We start from the raw sequence: 8,468 nt of genomic DNA on the forward strand, positions 1-8,468 counted from the left end.
TATTATGTGCCTGCTCAAGTCCAGGAATATAGTTGTGTCCCCTTTGCAGTTTGCTACAGATAAAAGAAAAATCTACCAAAATAATTCTAGAGAACAGATATATAATAATGAATCTATTATTTCTCATGATGATAAAATAGATCAGAATGAGGCATCCAGGAAAGAAGGATATTGGACATATGGTAAATGGTTTAAATCGATAAGCCACAGTTTTATGCCATGTACAACTAAAGCCTCTGAAATGTTATCCAAAGACCGTCTAAAATTATTGAAAAAGAAATGATGGTATTGAAGTTGATAAATGCTTACTGAGTAAATCTTATGTCTTAGATATTGTGCAGAATTTTGAGAAGCATACAAGGGAAAACATGCCACAAACAACTGGAAAAATGGATGATCTATTGTTATAAGTATGGATATTAACCTAATAGCTCTACTGATGTGCAGTTTTTGAAATTACTCCCCATGCCCCAAATATACACACTTTTTAGCTTTGTAAGTGATCAAAAAGAATTCAAATTTATTAATTTTTTTATAAATAAAAAAATATGTAATTTTTTAGTACACACCCAACGTGGAGCTTGAACTTATGACCCTGAGATCAAGAGATCTACGGACTGAGCCGGCCAGGCACCTCCAGTGATCAAAGAGAATTCACCTGAAATAACATGTTACTTATAATTGTTAAGTTGTACAAAATTAATTATTTTATAAATCTTTAATGTTGGAGAACTAGAGATAAAAATGCAGCAATTACCTTTGCAAGTAGTGTTGCAGATTGGCACAATATTTTTAAATTAATTCTGAGAAGTAATTCTTTTGAAAAGAAGCTGTACAAATCTAGATGTCAACTGCAAACATTTTTTAGCTAAGATCATCATAAATATCATAAGAGGACATTGAGAAAGTTATAGAACACCAGTTCAATGAAATGTAATATGATCATAAACATTTATACTATAAAAATAAAGGCATACCTTCAAGATATTGCAGGCTCAGTTCTAGACCCATGCATAAAACAAATATCTCAATGAAGTAGGTCAAGTGACTTATTTGGTTTCCCAGGGCATATAAAAATTATGTTTTCACTGTACTGTAGTCTATCAAGTGTGCAAAGGCATTATGTCTAAAACCCAATTTACACACCTTAATTAAAAAGTACTTTATTGCTGAAAGATGCTAAACATCATCTGAGCTTTCAATGAGTTATAATCATTGATCACAGACCACCATAACAACAACAAAAACAATAATATTGAAAAAGTTTGAAATATTGCAAGAATTACCAAAATGTGACACAGAGACCTGAAGAAATTGTGCCAATAGACTTGCTTGACATTGGGTTTCCACAAAACTTCAACTTGTAAAAAACACAGTATCTGTGAAGCACAATAAGGAGAAGCAGAATAAAACATGTTATGTCTGTAATTTAGTGATTTCTGAGAAATATTTATTCTAGGTCAGTCTCCTGGCTATGATGGAGTAGTATGTAGCACACCAATATTTTCACCTAGAATAATTAAAAAAACAAAGCAACAACCACCAAAAATACTCCACTAAAATATTGATAAAGATATTAGAGAGCTTCTAATGTACCAGGGTGTGAGGAGCATATCAAACAGAGAATTTATTAAAGTGTGCCCAACTTTTTGGATGTTGTTTCTCCTCCTAGGACATTTGTTCATATTCTACATAGGTCAAGAGACCAAAAGACCAAGAAGCTTGCCAGAAAGGATAATGGCAGAGAAGCCAGTAGAATTTCAAAATGATCTCTTCAGTCTGGGAAGATAAAAGTTGAGTTTGGGGCAGCCAAAGCAACCTAAATTTGAAAGTTTAAGCTCTCAGTGAGAAGAAAGGGGCAAATAAGTCACTTTGACACCGGGTACATGTTTACCCCCAAAACATTTGCCATTTCTGCTGCACGTGATAAGAAGCTAAGAAATCAGACAAAAAATGATTGTGAAGCAGAATAGAATTCTGGTAGTCTTCTGGTGTTGAGAAGAGAAAAGGAGTTTGGAAGCCCCCAAGAATGAGGGCTTTAAAATATTGCTCAGACTTTTCACTGGGATCCCCGGAGAGCTATACTGTAGGAACTCGGGCAAAAAAGAAAAATGTTTGAGCCCAACAGACACTGAAAACCAGCTTTTTTTAAAAAAAAAATGTTTTATTTATTTATTCATGAGAGACAGAGAAGCAGAGACACAGGCAGAGGGAGGAGCAGGCTCCATGCAGGGAGCCCGATGTGGGACTTGATCCCGGGACCCCAGTATCATGCCCTGGGCTGCAGGTGGCGCTAAACCGCTGAGCCACCCGAGGTGCCCCTGAAAACCAGCTTTAAGTCAGTCCAGTCCATGAGCTGTTGCTTATCAGAGAATAGGGTAAATCATCTCTAAAGGGAGATAACATTAGCCAAGCCCGTACATTTTCAGATACAACATCTGACATTAAAAATAATATATTTTTTACATATGAAGAAATAGGGTCAAGAGAAAGAACAGGCAATACAAACAAATCCAAACCTTTTAAGAGAAGCCAGAGTTACATACACAACATTCACAATGCCCATGATACAAAAACACAAAACAAAATGAAAAACAGGAAAATATGACCCAATTGCCAGAGAAAAGACCAAATAGAAACCATCTGCAAGAATACTTAGATGTTGGAGTTAGGCTTCAAGGATTTTACAGCAAGTATAGCGCTATTCTCAATGATGAAAAAGAAATACCACTGATGTGTGTGTGCGTGTACGCTCTCAGCACACAGAATTTTTTCCGACTATTCCTCATCTCTTGGGTCCAAGTCCATGTACTGACTGGTAAGTGGGCTCACTTCGTGCTCAGAAAGACTCTCTTGTGTGCGCTGGTAGTATAGGGGTGCCAGACCATTCCATGCTTGCCGTAGTCTCTTGCTCCACTGTGCCCAGGTGGATCACATACTTGAAAGGAGACGTAGTTATCTTGGTTTGAAATGGTGATGGCCAGGTGTTTGTCATCTTTGGGCACAGGGAACAGGTACTAGAATATGTCAGACTCTCCTTTGCTCAGGTGGAGAGAGAAGCCGTATACGATGAGGTGAGGCTTGGCCTCTGACACAGTGTCCAGGTTGGGGACATCATGTCATATAATCCCATTCACAGTGTGTAATAAACAGTGAGGCGGAGGGGCAAGTAGCTGACGATGAACCCCACAGGGGTGCCTCTATGCTCATGAACAACCAGTATGTTGGCGACCTTGTTGGTTTTGCAGGCTTGCACCAGCACCCACACCTCATGCCAGCCACAGTTCATGCACTGGGCACCCAGAAACCAACTTCAGCTCCCTTGCAAACATCTTGAAGTGGAAACTGGACCTGGCCTTGGGATGCTTGATCCCTGCTCATCATTAAAAACTATGGCATCAAGAAGATGAAGGGTAACACATTAACAAAGTGTTAAAAGAGAAGTAAGATTCAGCGTAGAATTCTACATGCAATGAAAATGTTCTTCAACATAAAAGGCAAAATGAAGATATTTAAAAATATAAGATAACTAAGAGTTAAAAAAAGTCCTTCCAGTTGAAGGGAAATAATACCATATAGAAATTTGGTTCTTTAGGAGAAAATAAACAGCATCACAGTTTGTTAAATATCTGAATGATTGTAAATATCTTATAATTCCTTTAAAATAACATGTACCATTTAAAACAAAATTGACATTTTCTGGTGGAGTTTATAATGTATGTTAGAAATGTTACATAACTATAGCATAAAGGATGAAGGGTGATAAATGAACCTACATAGTTACAGGATTTCAATATTTTTTGTGCAAAATAGTACAAAATTAACTCTAAGTATACTGTATAACTATGGATGTATATGGAAATACCTTGAGAAGCAATGAAAAATAACAACACAAAAAAGTATAGCTAAAATACCAACGGAGAGATTAAAATGGAATTCTAAATGTATTCAAATAATCTAAATGAAGGCAAGAAAGGAGTTACAGAGACTAAAAACACTGAGTGGGAAGCTGTGTGGGAAGTGTCAAACAGCAAATGAAAAATAAAATATAAGGCCTAAATTCAATCACATTAATAATTGCATTAAAGTTTAATGCAGTGAGCACTCTAATTAAAAGTCAGAGATTATCAGAATGGATTTAAAAAAGCAAGACCAAACTGCTTGTTGTCACAAGAGATATGCTCTATATAAGACAGAAGGAAGTTGAAAATAAATAGAAAAGATATGTTATGCAAATAGTAAGCATAAAAAGTCTAGAATCACTATGCAATACCAGATAAAATGGACTTCACAATAAAAAGTGTTATCAGAGATAAAGAAGAACACTTCACAGTGATAAGAGTTAAGTCATAAGGATGAACTAACCATCATGTATATCTTTGCAGCTAACACCAAAATCTTGAAATATTTGAAATAAAAATTGACAAAATTAAAGGGAGAAAAACACAATTCTGCATAAAGACTTTCACTTTTTTCTTCTGTCAACTAAAAGAATATTTAGACAAAAAACTCAGTAAAGACGTAGATGATCTGAATAGCACTATCAGCCGTCTTGACTTAGTTGATATTTACAAAACCCTATATCCAGCAATTGTACAATATACCTTCTTTTTTTTTTTTAAGGTTTTATTTATTTATTCATGAGAGACACAGAGACAGAGACACAGGCAGAGGGAGAAGCAGGCTCCATGCAGGGAGACTGACATGGGACTTGATCCCATGTCCCTAGGATCAGGCCCTGTACTGAAGGCGGTGCTAAACTGCTGAGCCACCCGAGCTGCCCTGTACATATACTTTCAAGTGCATATAGTATGTTCATCAATATAAACTCTATGTTAAACCATAGAATAAGTCACAGTAAATTAAAACATAATATACTATCTGACCACAATGGAATTAAATTAGAACCTAAAAGCTATTAGACAATAGTAAGATATTAGGGAAAACTCAAATACTCAGCAATTACATACTACTAAATAATCCATAGGTCAAAGAAGAAATCCAAGGAAATTATAAAATATGTTCAACTAAGTGATAAGGAAAATCTAGTATATAAAAATATATGGGATGAAGCTAAAACAGGGCTTAAAGGGAAATGTATAGCTTTAAATAGATATATTAGAAAAGAAAGGTATTTAAAATTAATGATCTAGGTTTCCAACTTAAGAAGACAGGAAAAAAACAAATTAAAGCCAAAGTAAGTAACAGGTAAGAAAATAACAAAGGAAAGGATAGTACTAAAGAAAAGTGATAAAACTAAACTTGACATGAAAGAGAGAATACACTCTCAATATCAAAAATGAAAAAAAGATTATCATTATAGATTCTATAGATATTAAAAGTATAATAAGGAAATTTTATGACCAAGTTTATTTTATGCCAACAAATTTGTCAACTTAGATGAAAAAAAAATGAGTATCTGAAAAATGTAACTAGCCTAATTGGCACAAAATAAAACATATATATGTATATATAAGACATATGTATGTTATATACATAAAGGTATTTATATATATAAAGGTATTTTATATCTTAATAAAAGACATATGATATATAAAGATATAGATATATAATATATATATATATTTGAAAGACATTTAATTTCTTGCCCAAAATCTACAGGCACTTCAGACTCATAGGTTCTCACTGGAAAATTTTCTCAAATATTTAATAAGGAAATATCATCAGTCTAAAAAGTTTTCAGTAAATAAAATAGTAGGGAACAATTGCCAACTTATTTTATGAAGCCAGCATAGGCTTGATATTAAAATCTTAAAAGGAGCACACACAAAAAGAAAATTCACCCCCCAATCTTCATTAATATTGGTAAAAATACTTCCAGAGTACTAGTAAATCAAATATAACAATATATCAAAATCATGACTAAGTAGGTTTATCCCAGGAAGGCAAGATTAATCTAAAATTTGAAGCCAACCATTTTAATTTGCCATTTTAACATTGTAATGAAAAAGAAAAATATATATTATATTCAATGCTGTAGAAAAAGCATTGACAAAATTCAACATTAGTGATTTTAAAAAATAACTCTCAATAAGCTAATAATAGAGAAGAATGCCCAGTCTATAAAGATCTCTGAAAAATTATGTGAAAAAAGTATATTCAATAACACAATATTTAACATTTTCTAAAATCAAGAAGATTCACATTCTCACGACTTGTATTTAACGTTGTACCAGAGAAACTAGTCATAAGACAAAAGAGAAAAATAATAGGCATAGATGAGCAAGGAAGGAAAAGAGTCTTCTCCAGATAACATGATTACTTATGTGGAAAATCCTATGAAATCTACAAAACAAAGGCAGAACTGCATATTGAATTTAGTGGTGTTGTAGGGACACAAGATTAACACAGAAAAATCAATTTTATTTTATATGCCAGTAGCAGACAATCGGAAAATAATATTTAAAAAACAATTCTCTTTACCATAGCTACAAAAAACTAAGTAGTAAATGTGATCGAAGGTGTACAAGACTTCTACGTTGAATACGAATAAAAAAACCATTTGAGCAAATTTTAAGAAGACCCAAACTAACAGACAACACGTCATTCATTGATTGGAAATTTGTAATTTTATATAGAAATGTGAAAGATAAAATATCCAAAGGTATATTGAAAAAGTTCAAAGGTGGAGAACTTCAAAACTTACTATAAATCAAGTCAGTATGGTGCTGGCATAAGGGTTGATAAATAGATTAGTGAACTAGAATAGGGAGCTCACAAACAAACCCTCACTTTCAACAAAATTATCAAATCTAGTGGAGAAAGGAAAACCTTTCAGCAAATGGTTAACTGGATACATATATGGCAAAAAAATAACCTTTAACTCCTACCTTATATCATAAACACAGATTAATTTGAGATGTAGACCTAATCATTGAAACTAAAAGAATAAAAATTTCAGAGGGTGAAAATATTTCAAAGGGAATGAATATATGAGAATGCATTTTTACCAATAGGTGGGTAGAAGTTCCTTAGATCAATCAAAAAATCAATGACTACAAAAGAAAATTTAAGAAATTAGATCTTATTATCACCAAACATTTCTGTTCGTTGAAAGATATCATTAAGAAAATAAATAGGCAACCCAAAGACTAGGAAAACATATTTCTAAAGCCATACCTAACAAATAAGTGGTATCCAAGACAAAGAATTCCCACAACTCAATAATAGAATGACAAACAATCTGCTTAAAAATTTGAGTAAAGAATTGAACAAACACTTTGCAAAGTTGTGTTTTTTTCCCCCTTCATGCCTATACAATTTACTATGGCTGCGTAAAATATTATCCGAAGCTTAGTGGCCTAAAACATCTAAAATATCCATCTACAATTAGAGACGGGCTCGATGGGGACGGCTCATCTCTGCCTCGGATGCATCAGCTGCCACAGCTCAAAGCCTAGGGGCTAAAACCCTGGAAAAGATTGCTGCTCACCGTAGCAGCCGGTGCTGGTGCTAGCCCTGCGACGTTCGCTGGGTCCGTTGGCCAGAATATCTCTAAGTAGACTCTCCGTGTGACCTGCACTGCCTCACAGCCTGCGTGGTAGGTTTTAGGAACCAGGGATGAGGAAGATAGAGAGAAGGATAGAGAGATTGGGAGGGTGGGGTCTTCAGTCCCTTTATGATCTAAACTTGGAAGTCACACGGCATCACCTCTAGGGCGTCCTGTTCATCAAAACAGTGGCAAAGTCCTGCTCGGGTTCAAGCAAATAGGAAATAGACTTCACTTTTGATGAGGTATAGCAAGATTCTGGACGATGATCTGGGATCAGCAATATGCCTGTACCCAATTTTGGAAAAACAAACCAAAAAAAGAAGATGTCCACTGGAATGTTTCATTCCTACTTCTATAATCGGATTACAGTACCTATTATTGCAATAAAACTCCTCTGCAAATATCACAGGCAACCCAATAGTTGTCCAATCGTCTGGTATTTCTTCTCTACCCGTCTTACTTTTCTCGCCTGCAACATTTGGCAGGTTGACCAATTCCTGCTCGTTGACCGACTTCCACCTTGGTTCCCTGGCATCGCCAGCTCCTCATCGCCTTGGTGCTAGAAGGACGTGCCTTCTCAGACTCCATGGTAGGTTCTTGTTCTACGGCCCATCCCTTATATTGGATATTTCCCGAAGTTCCACTCTCGCTCTCTTCTCAGCACTCTATCTAGTCTCTATGAGCAGTTGCGTAGCGTCTTGTAACTTCATTGACCTGGCGTACCCTGAACTCCAAGCAGAAACCAGTGTAGCCAGTGGTGTGATAGACCCCTGTGCCTTTGTGTCCTCCAGGCAACTTGACCTCTGCTTCTTCAAAACCAGCCTTACCTCATACATCTAGTTCTATGCGCCCCCCTGTCCCCTCCCCACCTGTGCTTCTCCTTGCATTTGCTAACCCGACTACTTTTTGGAGGCCGGGTGCCATTCTTGGTCCCTCCTTTTCCCATGTGGCAACA

At 35.5% G+C, this 8,468-nt stretch overlaps 1 pseudogene; it reads right to left on the minus strand.

Moving 5' to 3' along the window:
* Window positions 1-2,828: 2,828 nt before the first annotated feature.
* LOC112679137 (U3 small nucleolar ribonucleoprotein protein IMP4-like) lies at window positions 2,829-3,332 on the minus strand (annotated as a pseudogene).
* Between the last annotated feature and the right edge of the window lie 5,136 nt (window positions 3,333-8,468).

The sequence above is a fragment of the Canis lupus genome, chromosome 6 (assembly GCF_003254725.2).
Source record: "Canis lupus dingo isolate Sandy chromosome 6, ASM325472v2, whole genome shotgun sequence".
In the NCBI taxonomy this organism is placed as follows: domain Eukaryota; kingdom Metazoa; phylum Chordata; class Mammalia; order Carnivora; family Canidae; genus Canis; species Canis lupus.